Source organism: Sus scrofa, chromosome 1 (assembly GCF_054392235.1).
Source record: "Sus scrofa isolate SSC_HxYL_T2T_F1_AM1 chromosome 1, Sscrofa_HxYL_maternal_Yorkshire_Landrace_v2.0, whole genome shotgun sequence".
NCBI lineage: Eukaryota > Metazoa > Chordata > Mammalia > Artiodactyla > Suidae > Sus > Sus scrofa.
In genome coordinates, this window is record NC_139383.1 from 10,439,089 (window position 1) to 10,455,600 (window position 16,512).

Below are 16,512 nucleotides of genomic sequence, written 5' to 3' on the forward strand. Positions count from 1 at the left end.
GATTCATTTCCACTGACCCACAACAAGAACTCCTCCTTTTTTGATGGAATTATGATCATTGTGTATAAAACTTTGGAGATTGAGTCTTGAATGATTTTATCTTCATTTCAGGAGAATTTACTTGAGCTTATAACAGGCAATAAGTGTAGGGACTGATAATTTCATTCTAATCAGAGGGTAGTTGATTCAAATGTAGCTTTGGTCTTTGTAAGAAATATATTTCTATGTACTCCTACCTGGAAAAGCATATATTTTCCAAGGGATGACCTTTTAGGGATCCCAACTGAAATGAAAACTTTAGGTTCTTAATAGGACACTCCTTCTTTATGGGCCCTATGTTTTAATCTTTGTCTCTACAGCTCCTTTAGAATCCCCAAATCTTTACTCAGCTCTTAGCCTCTCTTTGCACAATTGCAGGGAGCATCATTCCCAGTGTACCGTATTCTGCAGATGTGAGTGGAGTCCTGTTATAGGGTGAGACAGTGCTGTTGAATTTGTATCCCCAGTCCCAACAATGAGGTGTTTTCTGGGTCTGCCTTGGTTTTGCAGCACCATGGAATTGATTTACAGACCAAACTCAGACCAGAGGAGAAATTTCACCAGAGCAGCACGTGTTAGCCTCAGTGTTCCCCAGTGCGCCATCAGCCAAGCTATTATGAGTCGCTGCTGTTGCTGCCACTGCCACCATGGGCTTTCTCTCTGGGAGCTCACCTGAAGCATCCACAATAGGCCCACAGCTGGGACCGACGCATGTGAATTAGGGAGTGGGGTTTAACCTTCCATGTCATTGTGCCATGTACAAGTGACTTTTGCTATTTTTTAAATGAGTACAGTGTCAGTTGACTTTTCTCTTTTGCAACAACCGCAAAGTGCTCATCACCTTATTTTATCTTTATAAGAATCCTGCATGGTGATAACTAGGAAATGGTTTCAGTGGCTCCTCTTGTTCAGTCACTTTCTTCTTTGGGTGCTTTGCACAAGTCACCTCATTAATTTTCACAAACTCTTAGGGGTTAGGTGCTAGCATCACCCCAATATTCAGAGGGGAAAACTAAATCTACCAGAAGTTTATAGTGATTAATCCAGAGTATCATGGGAAATGGCAGATTTAGGATTGGAGCCAAATACAGGGCTCCAACCCCTGCATTCTTAGCCACTGCTGCCTCTCAGAAAAACAACAGTAAGAAGGATGCATGGTGCTGTCCTTTTCCCACTCAGAGAAGAAGGAGGTGAAATTGGCACCTACCGTGGGCCTCCGTGGGGTGGGGAGGGGGGCACAGGCCCGGGTCTGGCTCTGGCTGCTTTCCTGCTCTGCGCCCGCCCCTGCGTCCGCTCCCTGAGGAGGTGTCTCTGAGACGGGGCTGCCGTTCTCCAGGGAGGGAGGCGCTTCTTGCCAGCTCCAGGCTTCAGTTGCAGCCCTCTGAGGGGATTAGCACCGTGGAATCGGTGTACAGCCCAAACCCACGTGTCACAAAGTAAATATTTCACGTTTCATGTTAAATCATATCCTAAAACAAGTGTGAATAATTGGGATTCAGTGAGAAATGCACACTTCAGGGATGGAAATAGGTTTTAATTGGGGTCGAATCCTGTCGGCGCTCTGCCCTGTCCCCACTTTTTCCTGGGGGGGTCTGGCCATTCTATCACCATCAGCAAGAGGTGTGAGGTGGGCAGGGTGGGTGGGGTGGACGAAGTGCCACTAGCCACCCAGGCCCTCCAGACTCAGGAAAAGAAAGTGGGGTTTGGGGCTCAAGAAAAGATATCTTTCTGATTATGCATAAAAAATTAGCAGAAAAGAAGGACAGTGGGGCCAGGAATAGCCCCAGATGGTGAAATGGAGCATCTATGTGATTAATTTGATGTCTTTCTAAAAGTGACTAAGAATTACAGACCCCAGAGGTTTCCCTCAAATGCTGGCACTGCCCCTGCCCACTACTGTCTTTACAAGCAGTGGCATGAAGGGCTCCATGGTACTTTCATGCTGGGGTCGGCCGTTTGGCTTTTATGTGACTGATATGTGTATGGGTGCTCCCCCCACTGGGGCTGGTCTGGTGCCATTAGAACCCTGGCAGGTCCTGGAAGAGCTTCCCCACTTTCACCTTAGGCTCTGCATTTCCTGGCTGTGAGCTGGGACCATGGAGGTTTCAGAGAAGAGCAGTGGTCTTGGTGCACAGGAGAGCCAGGCACAGGGCCTGGCCCTGCAACTGAGGGGTTATTGAGATTTGTGTGTGTGTGTGTTTATGTTTATGTAATTCTGTAACACATACTGATAGATAACATGAAGAAAATAAATTTTCAGTCAAGATTCCTACATGAGTGGTTTCCTTTATGTGGTATCTATGTGCCTGACACATGAATACCCAGTAACTATATGGATCCCAGTCAGTGCCTGATGTGTTATTATCACTTGTCTCAGTCTTCAATGGTAGGGTGGGCATCTCCTGTGAGAGGGAGGCTCACCAGAACTTGGGTACCACGGTTGTCACCCTGCCTCCGTCCGCAGGGTTTTGTAGAAGCCCGTGTTGTTTCCCTCCTGCCTTCAGAGCTCTGCTTAGGCCTGCTCTGACATCCTTTAGCCTCAGGGAGGGCAGGGCTTTCTCTGCTATGTCCCCGCCCCCTTGCGGCGCTGCTCCCCTCCCCTGCCTGACGACTGCTCTCCACATGGATCTGCAGAACTTCAGCACTGACGGGGTTTGTGGGCTAGGACTGTGGTAACCAGGTCCCACACACTGAGGGCTTCAGCAGCAGATGCTTATCTTCTCAGCATTCCGGAGTCTAGATGCCTGAGGTCAAGGCGTCGGCAGGGTTGGTTTCTTCGGAGGCCTCCTCCTTGGCTTGCAGACAGCTGTCTTCTCCCCGTGTCTTCTCGTGGTCTTCCCTCTGGGTGTGTCTGTGTCCTCATCTCTCTTTTTTTTTTTTTTTTCCTTTTTACAGCTGCTCCTGGGGCATACGGAGGTTCCTGGGTTAGGGGTTCAATTGGAGCTGCAGCTGCTGGCCTATGCCACGGCCATGGCAACACCAGATCGGAGCTGCTTCTGTGACCTACACTGCAGCTTGTGGCAACTCTGGATCTTAACCCACTGAGAGGCCAGGGATCAAATCTGTCTCCTCAGGGAGACTGTGTTGGCATCTTAACCTGATGAGCCACAAGGGGAACTCCCTCCTCATCATCTATGAGGACACCAGTGATACTGGATTGGGAGCCACCTAGATGGCCTCATTTTAGTTTAATCTTTCCTTCAGAGACCTTGTCTCCAAGTCAGGCACATTCTGAGGTACCAGGGTTAGGACTTCAACTTATGAATTTTGGGGGATGCAACTAAGCCCATAACACTAACCAAACAAAAATGGCCCAATAGCCAGTGAGCATGACCTTTGGACAGCCCTGGGTTGGGTGGGGGAGGACAGAGGAAACATCCCTCTTACCAGCAGGCAGCGCAGCCTTGGTGATGCTGGGTCCCCCCAGGCCTGTCGGCCTAACCATGTCCTTCCAAGGCCGTCCCTCCCCAGGACCCCAGCTCTCCTGCTGCATCATCACACATCCTCTGACGCTGGCTGTCTGCCAGTTCTGACCCCTGTGCTTCATCTCTTCCTGCTTGGGACTCCCGGAAAAGTGGTCTTGGTTACCCTGGCATTCCAGTTCAAATTTTAATCCTTTTACTCAAGATTTAACACCTTACAAAGAGATCTCTTCCCCCTCACGCTGTTAGGGTGGTTTGTGTCCTGAACATGAAGGCGAGGCTGGTTCTGATGGGGGTTGAGAAGTGGGAGCAGCGTGAGTGGGAGACAGCCGCACAGCCTCGGATGCTGTGATGCGGGAAGAGGCCTCTCAGGGGGAGCGAGTGGGTTGAGGTGTTTGTGCGGCAGCCTCCCTGCCAGCGGCTTTTTTAAATTGAGGTATAGTTGATTTACAATATTATATTAGTTTCAGGTATACAACATAGTGATTCAGAGTTTTCATAGATTCTATTGATTTATGGTTATTATAGAACATTGACTATATTCCCTGTGTTGTACAGTGTATCCTTGTAGCTTATTCATTTCATACATAGCGGTTTGTACTTCTTAATCTTCTGCCCCCATACTGACCCCTGCCCATTGGTGACCACTGGTTTGTTCTCTGTATCTGTTAGTCTGCTGCTTCTTTTTCTTTTTTTCACTAGTTTGTTGTCCCTTTTAGATTCCACATATAAATGATAACGTACAGTATTTGTCTTTTTCTGTCTGACTTATTTCATTTAGTATAATACTCTCCAAGGCCATCCATGTTGTTGCAAATGGCAAAATTTCATTCATTTTATGGCTGAGTAATATTCCATTGTGTTTGTGTATGTGTGTGTATCAGTTTATCTGTTTATCCATTCGTCTGTTGATGGACACTTAGGTGGCTTCCATATCTTGGTGATTATAAATAGAACTGCTATGGACATTGAGGGGTTGTATGTATCTTTTCAGATTATTTTTGTTTTCTTCACATATGTGCGCAGGGGTGAAATTGCTGGATCATCTGGTAGTTCTGTTTTTAGATTTTTGAGGAACATGAATATTGTTTTCCACAGCGGCTGCACCAATTTGCATTCTCATCAACAGTGTACAACGGTTTCCTTTTTCCCACATCCTCACCAATGTTTGTTATTTGTAGTCATTTTGGTGGTGGCCATTCTTCATGCTCATATCTCATTTTCTTTTTCTTTCTTTCTTTTTTTTTTTTTTGGTCCTTTGTCTTTTTAGGGCTGCACCCATGGCATATGGCAGTTCCCAGGCTAGGAGCTGTAGCTGTAGCTGTCAGCCTACATAGCCACAGCAATGCCAGATCCAAGCCGCGTCTGCGATTTACACCACACTCACGGCAATACTGGATCCTTAACCCACTGGGCGAGGCCAGGAATCAAACCTGCGTCCTAATGGATACTAGTCAGATTGGTTTCCACTGAGCCACAACAGGGACTCCTTTTTTCCTTTTCTTTCTTTTTTATTTTATTTTATAATGATTTTTATTTTTTCCATTATAGCTGGTTTACAGTGTTCTGTCAATTTTCTACTGTATAGCAAGGTGACCCAGTCACACATACACATGTACATTCTTTTTTCTCACATTATCATGCTCCATCATAAGCGACTAGATGTAGTTCCCGGTGCTACACAGCAGGATCTCATTGCTTATCCATTCCAAAGGCAATAGTTTGCATCTATTAACCCCAAATCCCCAACTTTTTTCCTTTTCAAGCCACAACCATGGCATATGGAAGTTCCTGGGCCAGGGATTGAATCCGAGCCACAACTGTGACCTACGCCACAGCAATGGCAATGCCAGATCCTTAACCCACTGGGCTGGGCCGGGTATTGAACCCGCACCACCACAGAGACAACGCCAGATCGTTAACCTGCTGTGCCACAGTGGGAACTCCTCATATCTTATTCTTAAAGCACAGATGAATTTACTGATTGGAAGTGAGGGTCCCATTCCATCCTTCCAGTTCCACTGAACAAACATACATTTTATAATATAAAAAAAGAGATGGGAACGTGGGCTATGACGTCTGTGCATCCACGCCTTATTTTTGAGGATGTGGTGTTTCAGAATGGACATTTTGGAGCAGAGGTTCTGGCTGCTTGAGGAGCAATGGCTATTGGGTGGGGTGTGGAGTGTGGGTGGATGCAGATTGAGGCGTACACCTGGGTAGGTTCAGGAGACCATGAGGGAACCAGAATGAAGCCCCTGGAGCAAGACGCTGCTCGTCCCCTCTTTCCATCTCCCTAAGTGAAAGTGCCCTGTACATTCTAAGGCAGTAGTTCTCAGGTGTCTCTAGGCTCCCAGCATTACCTGCCTGGAACGTGTTCACAGTCCATGTTCTTGAACTAGAAATTCTGGGAGTGGGACCCAGCAATCTCTGTTTTTAATGAGGTGATTCTGAGGCATGAGAGGGTTTGGGAACCACTGCTCTAAGGCCACATGGCATGTGACTAAGATATTGTTTATTACCTGCTCTTCAGAGGCAGAGATGGTGTTGATATGGGAGCAGAGAGACATCTTGATTTCCTATAATCTGGTTACTGCTCTTAAATGAACTAGCAGCATTTCATCATCTTACTCAGCTCAGCAAGTGCTTTTAATAATTGTTCCATTTACATCTCACAATATACTTTTAAACTAGTGTTTGGTAACTAGGAGTCATTTCATTCATTCACAGAAATTTATTGGACATCTGCTACCTGCCAGGCAATTTGCTCGCCCTTCATTTCAATGGTTAGCAAAACCAGAAAGTATTCTTCTGAGACTGCAAGAGTGTGTAATTGAGTGTGTGATAGCTGGAGGAGGGGGTAAGCGTTAAATAAATAATCAAGGAAATTACAATTGTGATTAATGCTTTAGGGAGAAATAGACAAGCAAGCACATAAACTAAGGAACTAAATATAAAATTACAAACCTTGTGCAATCTATGAAGTGTGTGGAAGGCCGACTGAGGGATCAGGGAACTTTTCCTTAAAGACGTGACTTTCAAGCTGCTGTCTAAGATGGCCATAGGACGGTGCGGGCAAGCAGGGCTCATCTGAGAGACTGGGCCTTTGAAGCCAAGTTAGGATTTTGCATTTTAATCTCAGAGTAATGAGAAGCCCCTTGTGTTAGCATTTAGTAGATAGTGCTGTGTAACAAAGAGATCCTAGTCTCTCGGCAGCTTCCAATAACAAATGTTGATTTCTTGCTCTGTTATGCCTTGGCTCTGGGTCAGCTGTGCTTCATGGGGCCTCTTCATTGCAGGACTCCAATTGAAGAAGCAGCTCAAAATAGGGGGTTGAGTGTCTCTCAGGGTGGAGGGAAAAGAGCAAGAATAAAGCCCCCAAAGGCCTTTAGGACTTCTATGCTGTCCCCTCTGGACACATATTACTGCTCAAAGCAAGTCCCCTGTGGTGAGGGCAGAAATAACCAGGATTAGGACTCCTTTCCATTGTCTTCTGGATGGAGCTGTTGGCATAAACAGACCTGTTTTGGAGTGTAGTGATTGGGCTGAAGCCGATGCTGATGTACGTAAGGGCAGGTCTGTGGTCTCCTGACGTTCTGGGGGAGAGGTGATACTGGCTTCCACTGAAAAGGTGGGGGTGGAGATGGGGAAAGTCCGTTTGAGAAATATTTTGATTGAGTTCTCCTGTGGTGCAGTGGGTTAAGGGTCTGGCCATTGTTACTGCAGTGGCTTGGGTTGCTGCTGTGGCAAGGGTTTGATTGTCAGCCTGGGAAATTTCTTTCTTTCTTTCTTTTTTCCTTTTTAGGGCCATGCCTGTGGCATATGGATGTTTCCAGGCTAGGGGTTGAATCAGAGCTGCAGCTGTCCGCCTATGCCACAGCCACAGCAATGCCACATCCAACCACATCTGCGACCTACACTGCAGCTTGAGGCAAGGTCAGATCCTTAACCCACTGAGCAAGGCCAAGGATTGAACCTGCATCCTCAGGGATACTAGACAGGTTCTTAACCCACTGAGTCACAACCAGAACTCCTGGCCTGGGGTATTTCCAGAGGCTGCAGCCCGAGCAGCACCTCCCCGCCCCCGCCAAAAAAGGGAAGAAATATTTTGGCAGGAAAATGTCATGAATTTGGTTTTGAGCACGTTCAGTGTGAGATACCGAGGAGCCATCCATATGATGACATCCTGTCGAGTAAGTAGCTGGTACAACAAGTTCTACGTTATTTGCAATAGAAGCCTTTTTCCAATTTCCTTTAAGATATTACCTAAAAGTCAACCTGAGAGTAAGTTTCTCATGTGGAAATAACCTTCGCGTCAGCATTTTTTAAACCCATGGATTATATAGATACTAAAATAAAACATTGTTCATAGGTAACGCAGTTTTCCTGTTTTCATCTCAGGTTTTTCAGTGGAAAAAGAAGCACTCTCTCTTTATATTTCTCAGGTATTGGTACAGGCATTCCTGCTTCACCGGAGACTACAGATACGCCTCCTTTTCCTTGGTAACGCGTGCGGGCGGGGGCCGGGGGAATGGATGTGTCAGAATCAGACCCTTTCCCTTTCTACCGCGGTGTCTGCGGGCCTCCCAGACGGAGATGAGGCGCCAAACACCGACAGCGGTTTCCCATCAGAAAATTGGCAAATATCGTCAAGGACGACGAGCAGCTGAAATTCTAAAGGGCGCCTGGACCGCTGAGACAGATTTTCTTCCTTTTAGGATCAGCCAGCCTTTTCTGAGTGTTGCTTCATCTTATGTAAATTATTGAAGTTCAAGAAAACTCAGTATTTATCATAGAAAACAAGATGGATTGGAGCTTGCTTTCTTGTTTCTCCCAGTGCTTCTAGAGTAAATATGGTTTCAGAAAACACGCCATTTGAGTTTGAAAACCTGCTTTGTCTGGAATCCCGGCACCACTTCTTCTGCTCACGCCCTTCGTTACTGGACCAAGATAACGAATGTCATGGAATGTCAGATGTCTCCACAACCTTAAGGGAAGTTTGGGAAGGTTTACACAGAATGTTTTAGTAAAAATTGAGATATTCTGTTTTCTCACCAATTGCCATCCAATAAAGTATTCCTCAGTTTCTTTAATATGCACCAGAAAATTACCACATTGGACATTCCGTCTTCAAAACGTAAGCCCAACATGTCACAGGACTCAGCAAGCATCTGTTTGTTAGACGTGAGCTTCAGGAGAGCTGAACTCTCTTTGCCTCTCAAAGCACCTGCTGTGGGCCTGGCCCCAGGGAGGTGCCCCAGTAGGGCTTGTGGAACAGACCAAGCTGCCTGTGCTTTGGTTTGGGGAGAGTATCCAACAGCCCAGGCCGGCTTCTGCCCTCGGGATGGGGGAGGAGCTTCAAAGGGGTTCACTGAGCTTGAAGGGGCTGCTTGGGCTCTGAAGAAAACCCCAATTGGGGAAGTTGCTGTTGTGGCTCAGCAGGTTGTGAACCCAACTAGTAGCCATGAGGGTGCAGGTTCCCTTCCTGGCCTCAGTGGGTTAAGGATCCAGCGTGGCTGTGGCTGTGGTGTAGGCCAGCAGCTGCAGCTCCGATTCGGTCCCTACTGTGGGGACTTCCATATGCTGCAGGTGCAGCCCTAGAAAGCAAAGAAAAAAAAAAGAAGAAGAAGAAGAAAAATAAGCCCTCATTTGCCTCAGGATTTAGCTTTTTATTAACATCAGACTTTCTTCTGTGAATTATCCTACCAGGACATCTTACCAGGATAAGGGGACCCAGCAGCTGTGCCCCAGAAGTGCTTCAGGGACTGAAACAAGTCCCATTCAGACAGACCTTTGGCCAAAAAGGGATGTTAAAGCCAAAAGGGACTCAGTGAGTTTGGCAGCGTGTTGTGTCTGCTTCACTTGGCATGAACTGGAATATTTCCTACCCTCTCCCCGCCCAAGTTTTCATTGCCTTTGTAGCCATCTCTGTAGAAGTGCTTCATGAAGGGGGTGTATAATCTCGCAAACCAATATAGCTGGGTTCATCTTTTCGTCTCTCCCTGCCGTGGGTCGCACTTTTGTCCAGGAGGGTGCATCTCTCCATGTGACTGTTCAGGGGAGCAGTCCCGCCTGCCTCTGCACTTGGGACAGCCAAGCACCCTGACGTGAATGATGGGTGAGGAGCCCAGACCTGAACCCTGAGGGTGAGGGCCAGTGAGCCAGGAGCCCAGGTTCCTCGTGGGAAAGATGACGGTGGGTTGCCATCCATGTTGCCTGGCAGCTTTCTTCCGGGTGTCGGCTAGAAGAAAGAAAGTGTGAGAATATTCAGCGGAGAAAAGGGAGTGAATTCTGACACGGCTACATCATTCCAGGTGGGGACATTATGCTCAGTGAGGGAAGCTAGATGCAAAAGCACAAACGTTGTATGAGTCCCCTTTTATATGGTACCTGGAACAAGCAAATTCATAGAGACAGAAACGAGAGGGGTGTTGGCCAGGGCCTGATGGAGGGGAAAATGGGGAGTTAGGGTCTAGTGGGGTCTGAGCTTCAGTTTGGGAGGTTGAGAGAGTTCTGGAGCTGGATGGTGGCGACGTACAACATTGTGGATGCACTTAATGCCACCGAACTGGAAACCTGAAGATGGTTAAAATGGTAAATTTTATGTTATTTTATCACAATGTGGAAACTTGCAAAAAGAGTGAAAGTATCATAAACATTGCAAGGGCTGGTACAAACTCAGAGTATAATATGAAATGTCAATTGTTTGTTTTGCTTGATGAGAGAGACTAGAAGACAGAGTCAGAGGAAATGGGGGCTGACTGGTATCTCTGGTGGTCCTTTGGCTCTAGTGGCTCTGATGGGGATTCTGGGGAGGAGGACAGAGGCTCAGAGTCAGGAGGCGTGGCTGTGGGGGTGGTCTGGCCTGGTGTGTTAGTGGTGACATGTGCGCTCTCTGGGGTTCAATCCAGATGGGCTTCAATTCCCCCCCACCCACCCACCCCAACCCATGGCATTACAGTTCTAAAATTTCACTTCTTTTTTTTTTAAGTAATTTCATCCCCATTTACTCTTATAAACACATAGGAGCAAATCATATTATTTGCATATTAGCTTAAAAAGATCTGAAAAAGAGAGAGATATCTGCAGATTCTGAGAAAAACACCTTATGCAATGAAGAAGAAAACACCCTGGCCTGGCTTCCGGGCCCAGGTGGCCCGAGGCTCTGGCCCTGAAGGGGGCAGGCTACGCTGCTCTGCTGCGCCCTCTGGCGGCCCCTCTCCATCTTGGTCACCGTCGGCAGAGGGCTTTTCCTGGCTTGTGCCTTGGGCTGGGTGAGGACACTTGTCTGAGGAAAAGATTTACAGGGACAAGCATGCGTCTGGTGCTTCGGGTAGACACATGGAAAATGACATCGTTCTATTCTGGAAGTCTATCAGTGGGCAGTGATAGAGATGCCAGAAAAAAGTGGCCCATTCATTATATTTATGTTGTGTGATATTACACCGCAGAGGGTAAAGTCAATGAGAAGAGTAAGTAATTGAAACAAGCATTTTCTCCCTTGGCAGAAATTCACTCATTAGCAATATACCTTTTTACAAAGGGAGATTAGATAAATTAGAGATTAAAGAAAGTGGAACAGATGTTTTTCCTCTGATAAGCATCATTCTATAAGAAAACTCCAGAGAGTTAAAACCAATGCAGAAAGCATGAATGCACTTTTCCGGGGGGAGCGGGGGGAGAGGCTCACCCAGTTTTAGAAGGCAAGGAAATACCAGGTGGTAGGGAGAGCTGACCCAGCACAGGGTCACACCTATTGCAACGTCACCAATAGTGGTACCTTCCATCCGGTGAGTGCCTCACACAGCTCTGTGTGCTCGGTGCCACGTCCTTGTGGACATGGAATTTAATCCGGTCAACAGTAGCTTCACAGCTATTATTATCTTTGTGTCATAGATGAGGAAAGAGACTGAGGCTCTGAGAGGGATAATGATTGGGTCAAGATGAAGGAAACGTGGTTTCAACCAACAGCCTGAGCCTCACCTGGGAGCTTGTTAGAAATGCAAATTTACGGCCCCGCCCCGAGTCAGAAACTCCGTTTTGGGGTGAAGCAATCTGTTTTAACGAGCCCTCTGGGTGATTCTGTTGATGATAGAGTTTGAGAACCGCTGACTGAGAGCTCCGTTTCTCAACCCTCACCTGGCCCCCAAACCCTCTGGGAGGCTTAAAAAACAAAACCACAGGTGTCTGGATCCCAACCCCGGGAGACTTAGATTTAATTGGTCTGGGGTGGGACTCAGGTTCAGAAACACCAGGGTGGAGAAAAGGCATGGCGGGGGTTGAATTTGAGTCTGTCTTGTCCCATCTTGAGCTGTCTGCTCAGAACCACCTGACTGGCTGTGCCTTTGGTCCCCATCCTGCTTCCGTCATGGGGAGAATGTGGAAGATGAAGACCTGGCTGTGCCTAGAAGGTGGAAATGGCTAGAAGGCAGCTGAGCCAGTGTCTCCCAGGGGACCTGACGTTGGGTATGCCCACGGGCGGCACAGCAGTGGACCTGCCACTGATTTCAGCCACGTGGCTTGACCAGACGTTGGCCGTAATCTTCAGCGGAGGTTATCTTTCTCTGAGGGTGAGCTATAGGAAGAGACAGCAGGTGAACAGTCCCTCTTCCTCTATACTTGGTTGTTCCTGGGCAGTTGCTCCCGGATGAACCCGCCTGGGCGCAGCAGGGAGATGAGACGGGAAGGGCCCGTCAGGCTGAGCTGCTGCGAGGAGGACCGACGCTGCTCTGCCTCTGGGCTCAGCATGGAGAAGGAATTCCCTGGCCAGTGGGGAACTCGGCTGAAGCAGGCTGTTCTTGCAGCTGAAAGCATCCTAGCTGACATGCCACCTGCCCAAATGCCACCCACCTTTCAAGGCTACCTTCTGTTAAGGCGCCCGTCTGGCAGAACCCTGGGTCAGTTGCCACCTCCCAGACAGCTCGACTCGTCTCCTCTCTGCTGCTGACCATCTTCTGTCTTGTGAGGTGGTTATTTCTGGGCCCATCTTAGTTTCTCTGTAAGAGTTTGAGACCCACATTCACATTGGAATTTGTCACACTGCCGAGCGGGGCCTGGGCACCGTCAGTGATCAATAACTAGTTGTTACATAATGAGCAAGTGAAGGACTGTCACTCTCTGAAGAACTTCCAGAAACTGGGGTAGAATCACAAGATGTTAGGCACGGAAGAGGCGAGTGAGGCCCAGGAGGAGCGAGTCCCAAAGCCAGGTAGGTGTCTGGAGGATGAGGGTGGATTTCTCTGGACTAATGATTCCTTTCTAGTCCTGTGACTTTGATTGGGGTCTTGCTTTTCTGGAACTGGAACGTTGGCTCAATTCCTTATGCACCTTTTATACAGGGCTGTGGCTTAACATGTACTCACCTTTTCGTTCTTACAGATGCCTTTTCAGATCCTTCCCTTCAGGTAGGAAGGAAGATCCATTTCTTTCCGTAACAATAGCTTTATGATGGGGCCTGCGTAGATGGCAGACTGTCACAGGAAAGAACTGTTAGTGATAATATTATTTATTATTATAGTTATTATTAGTGATAATATTTTTTGAAAATAATAAAGTTTCTTGTTTAGCCATTCATTTCTTCATTCAACAGATGTTTATCAAGTACTGTGCCCTGGACACTGTTTAACGTGATAATGAGAAATCAAAGTACTACTATTTAAAAAGGTCTACTGGGAGTTCCCTGGTGGCTCAGTGGATTAAGAACCTGGCATTGTCACTGCTGAGGTGCAGGTTCAATCCCAAGCCCAGGAATTTCTGCATGCCCTGAATACAGTAAAAAAAAAAAAAAAAATGGTTTTGCTGTTTGGAAAATACGTTTCTCTGGAGGCATCGATGACGGGCTCCTAATCCAGCTGGGAGACAGGTGGTGAGAGCAGCCCAGAGAAGCGGGGAGAATGCCGGGTGACGTGGAGCATTTTCCGATGAGGTGGAGGGAATGGCGAGCCCGGCGGCCCCCACCGGCTGGGAAGATGGGCGGGAGCCAGAAGCCTGGGACGCGCTGGTGGAAGATGTGGGCAGAGAAGCGAGCAGAGAGGAGGCATCACGCCTTCAAGGTTGGCCTTTATCCTGAGAGCCCAGGGAGCCACCCCAGGGGTCTCACTGGGGAGGCAGCGCCAACTGGGCTTTCCAGGAGGACGTACGTGCCCGTAACTTTGGAAACGGGAAACTGCCAGCAGATGCAGAACTACAGAGAATGACGAAGCGAACTGCCATGTCTCCGTCACCCACTTTTTCTTTCTTCTTTTTTTTAAACCGTTGAAATGGATTTATTATCATGGTAAACATTCATAACATAAAATTGACCATCTTGACCAATTTTAAGTGCATGGTTCAGCGGCATGTAAGTACATCCACACTGTTGGCCAACCAGCACCCCGTCCACCTCTGGGACGTGCCATCTTCTCAAACTGAAACTCCGCCCCCGTTAAACAGCAATCCCCCCTTTCCTCCCCCCAGCTCCTGGCGACCACCAGTCTACTTGTCATGAATTCGACTCCTCTAGGGACTTCCAAGTAAAATCCGATCTACTTGTTTTTTGTGACTGGCTTGCATCACATGGCAAAGTGTCCTCAGGGCCGTCCACATTGGGGGATGTGTCCACCCTTCCTTCCTCTTGGAGGTGAATAATATTCCATTGTGCATCTGTACCACATCTTCTCTACCTGGGCATCTGCTGATGCCCACTGGGGTTGCTTCCATATCTTGGCTATTGTAAATAACTCTGCAGTGGGCATGGGAATGCAGATATCTTTTCAATATCCTGTTTTCTTTTCCTTTGGATAAATACCGAGAATTTAGAATCACTGGATCATATGATGGCTCCATTTTTGGCTTTTTGAGGACTCTCCACACTGTTTCCACAGGGGCCGCACCAATTTATAACCCAGCCAACAATGCCTAAGTTCTCCTTTTCTCTATATCCTGGCCAAGACGTGTTATCTCTTGTTTTGTCACCCACTTTCCATACTGTGAATTCATGGCCCACTTCATTTTATGTCTTCTTCCCACTCTTGCTTGGATTATTCTGAAGCAAGCCCCTGATATCATGCCATTTCTTTTGTAAACGTTTTAATATGTGTCTCTGAAGCATAAGAACTCCTTAAAAATTAACCACAGTATCATTCTAATACTCTAAATTTAAGAGTTCCTAAATAACGCCAAACATCCAGTGTCAAATTTCCCCCGATTTTCATATACATATATCTTAAAATCTGGACCCCTTTCATCTCTCTAGTTTTGTTTTGATGTTTTTCTGAAGTACATTTGTTGAAGAACAATGTTTGTTTTGGTTCTATAGTGTTCCCCGCAGTTTAGATATACTGACTGCTTCCTAGTGGTGTCATGCAACATGTTTTTCTGTGTCCTGTAATTCATGTGAATTGGAGGGTGGATGAAATTCAGGCTTGGCTCTCTGGGCGAGTGAACGTCATAGGTGCTGTCTTGGTTCTCAGCATTCTTGTATCTCAGTAATTTTTCATGGTGCCCAGAGAATATTTTACAGTTCAGTTGATTAGTCAAATTTAAATAGCCTCATATGTATTTATGCTTGTCAACTTAGTGGCCTTTTGAAAACTAATATGCATAAATTAAATGAAAAAATATTTGCATTGCCGTCTTCAGCACACTTTCTTACTAGTTGGGCATAGAATAGCTTCGCACATCTTGGAATCATATTAGACACCCTTATTTCCTCTTTCATGTTGATTTTTGCAAGGTTTTCTTTTTTGTGGGAAAACATTTATAACATAAAATGTACCACTGTAACCATTTTTAAGTGTATAACTTAGACATTAAGTACATTCGTAAAGGTGTGCAACCACCACCATCATTTGTTTCGAGAACTTTTTCATCTTTCCAAGGTGAAACTTCATACCGGGTAAACAGTAACCCTCACACTCCTCCTCCCCCAGCCCCTAGCAGCCACTGCTGTACTTTCTGACTCTAGGAAATTGACCACTCTAGCTACTTCATTAAAGTGGAATCATGTAATATTTGTCCTTTGTTTGCTTGTTTTACTTGCATGATGCTTTCAAGGTTCATCTGTGTTTTAGCATGTATTACTAGTTCATCCTTTTTTAGGGCTGCATAATATTCCATGGTATGTATGTACCATGTTCTGTTAATGGACATCTGGGTTGTTGCCACCTGTTGGCTGTTGTGAATAGTGCTTCTGTGAATGTTGGTGAAACAGCATCTGCTAAATACCTACTTTCATTTCTCTTGGGTATGTAAAAAGGTGCTTAATTCTGTCCTGGCAGTCTGGGTACCGCAGCTTGCCAAAGAGGTGAAGTTAATGATGGGAATGTGGCTTGAGCTGGTGAGGCATGTGGGAACCGCCTTGAGCTCGTAGATGGCACTATGCCTACATTTGTTGAATTCGGCTTTTTCCTTCAAAACTTAAAAATCTGTGGCAGCTGTGTGAGTTCATGGAGGTGCCTCAGCCACAGTTTGGTTTGGAAATCACAGGTGTAAGGTTTACATTGCAAAAGAGCACCTGGGAGTTCCCGTCATGGTTCAGCCGAAACGAGTCTAACTAGCATCCATGAAGATGCAGGTTCTATCCCCGGCCTTGCTGTGAGCTGTGGTATAGGTTGCAGACATGGCTTGGATCCCATGTTGCTAGTGGCTGTGGTGTAGGCCGGTAGCTACAGCTCCCATTTGACCTGGGAACTTCAATATGCCACATGCGTGGCCCTAAAAAGACAAAAAGACCAAAAAAAAAAAAAAAAAAAAAAAGTAAGTAAAAAAATAAAAAGAGCATCTGACTGGGAGTTCACAGGGAACCCTTTCGCAGAGCCGTCTCGGCCAGCCGTGCACAGGAAGGCACGGCGTGGTGCTGCCCTTGGTCTAAACAGCGGTGATGATCAGCCCGCCACCAGGCTGAGGCCAGTCACTGCGGTGACTCCATCCAGTCTGGGTACTTCTCCCATGCAGCTTAAATCTTTCCATAGCTGCAAGTTCTTCACAGAGAAGTAAGTCTGGCAAATCAACCCATTCTCACCTTTGCTTTTCTTAGTTCGTTCAGATCTTCTGCCTGGAAAGGCAGAGGGGA

The 16,512-nt window shown here is 46.8% G+C and overlaps 1 long non-coding RNA gene across 7 annotated transcripts in view; it reads left to right on the plus strand.

Annotated features, from left to right (window-relative positions):
* Nucleotides 1-16,512, plus strand: part of LOC102161179 (uncharacterized) — a 708,589-nt gene that overhangs the window by 109,261 nt on the left and 582,816 nt on the right. Inside the window, exon 1 of one of the 7 annotated variants that reach the window (XR_014844207.1) lies at nt 11,749-12,669. The exons of the other annotated variants lie outside the window; for them this stretch is intronic. This is a non-coding gene — a long non-coding RNA (uncharacterized LOC102161179). Of the gene's footprint in view, nt 1-11,748; nt 12,670-16,512 lie in introns of those variants that run through there. 7 annotated transcript variants of the gene reach the window in all.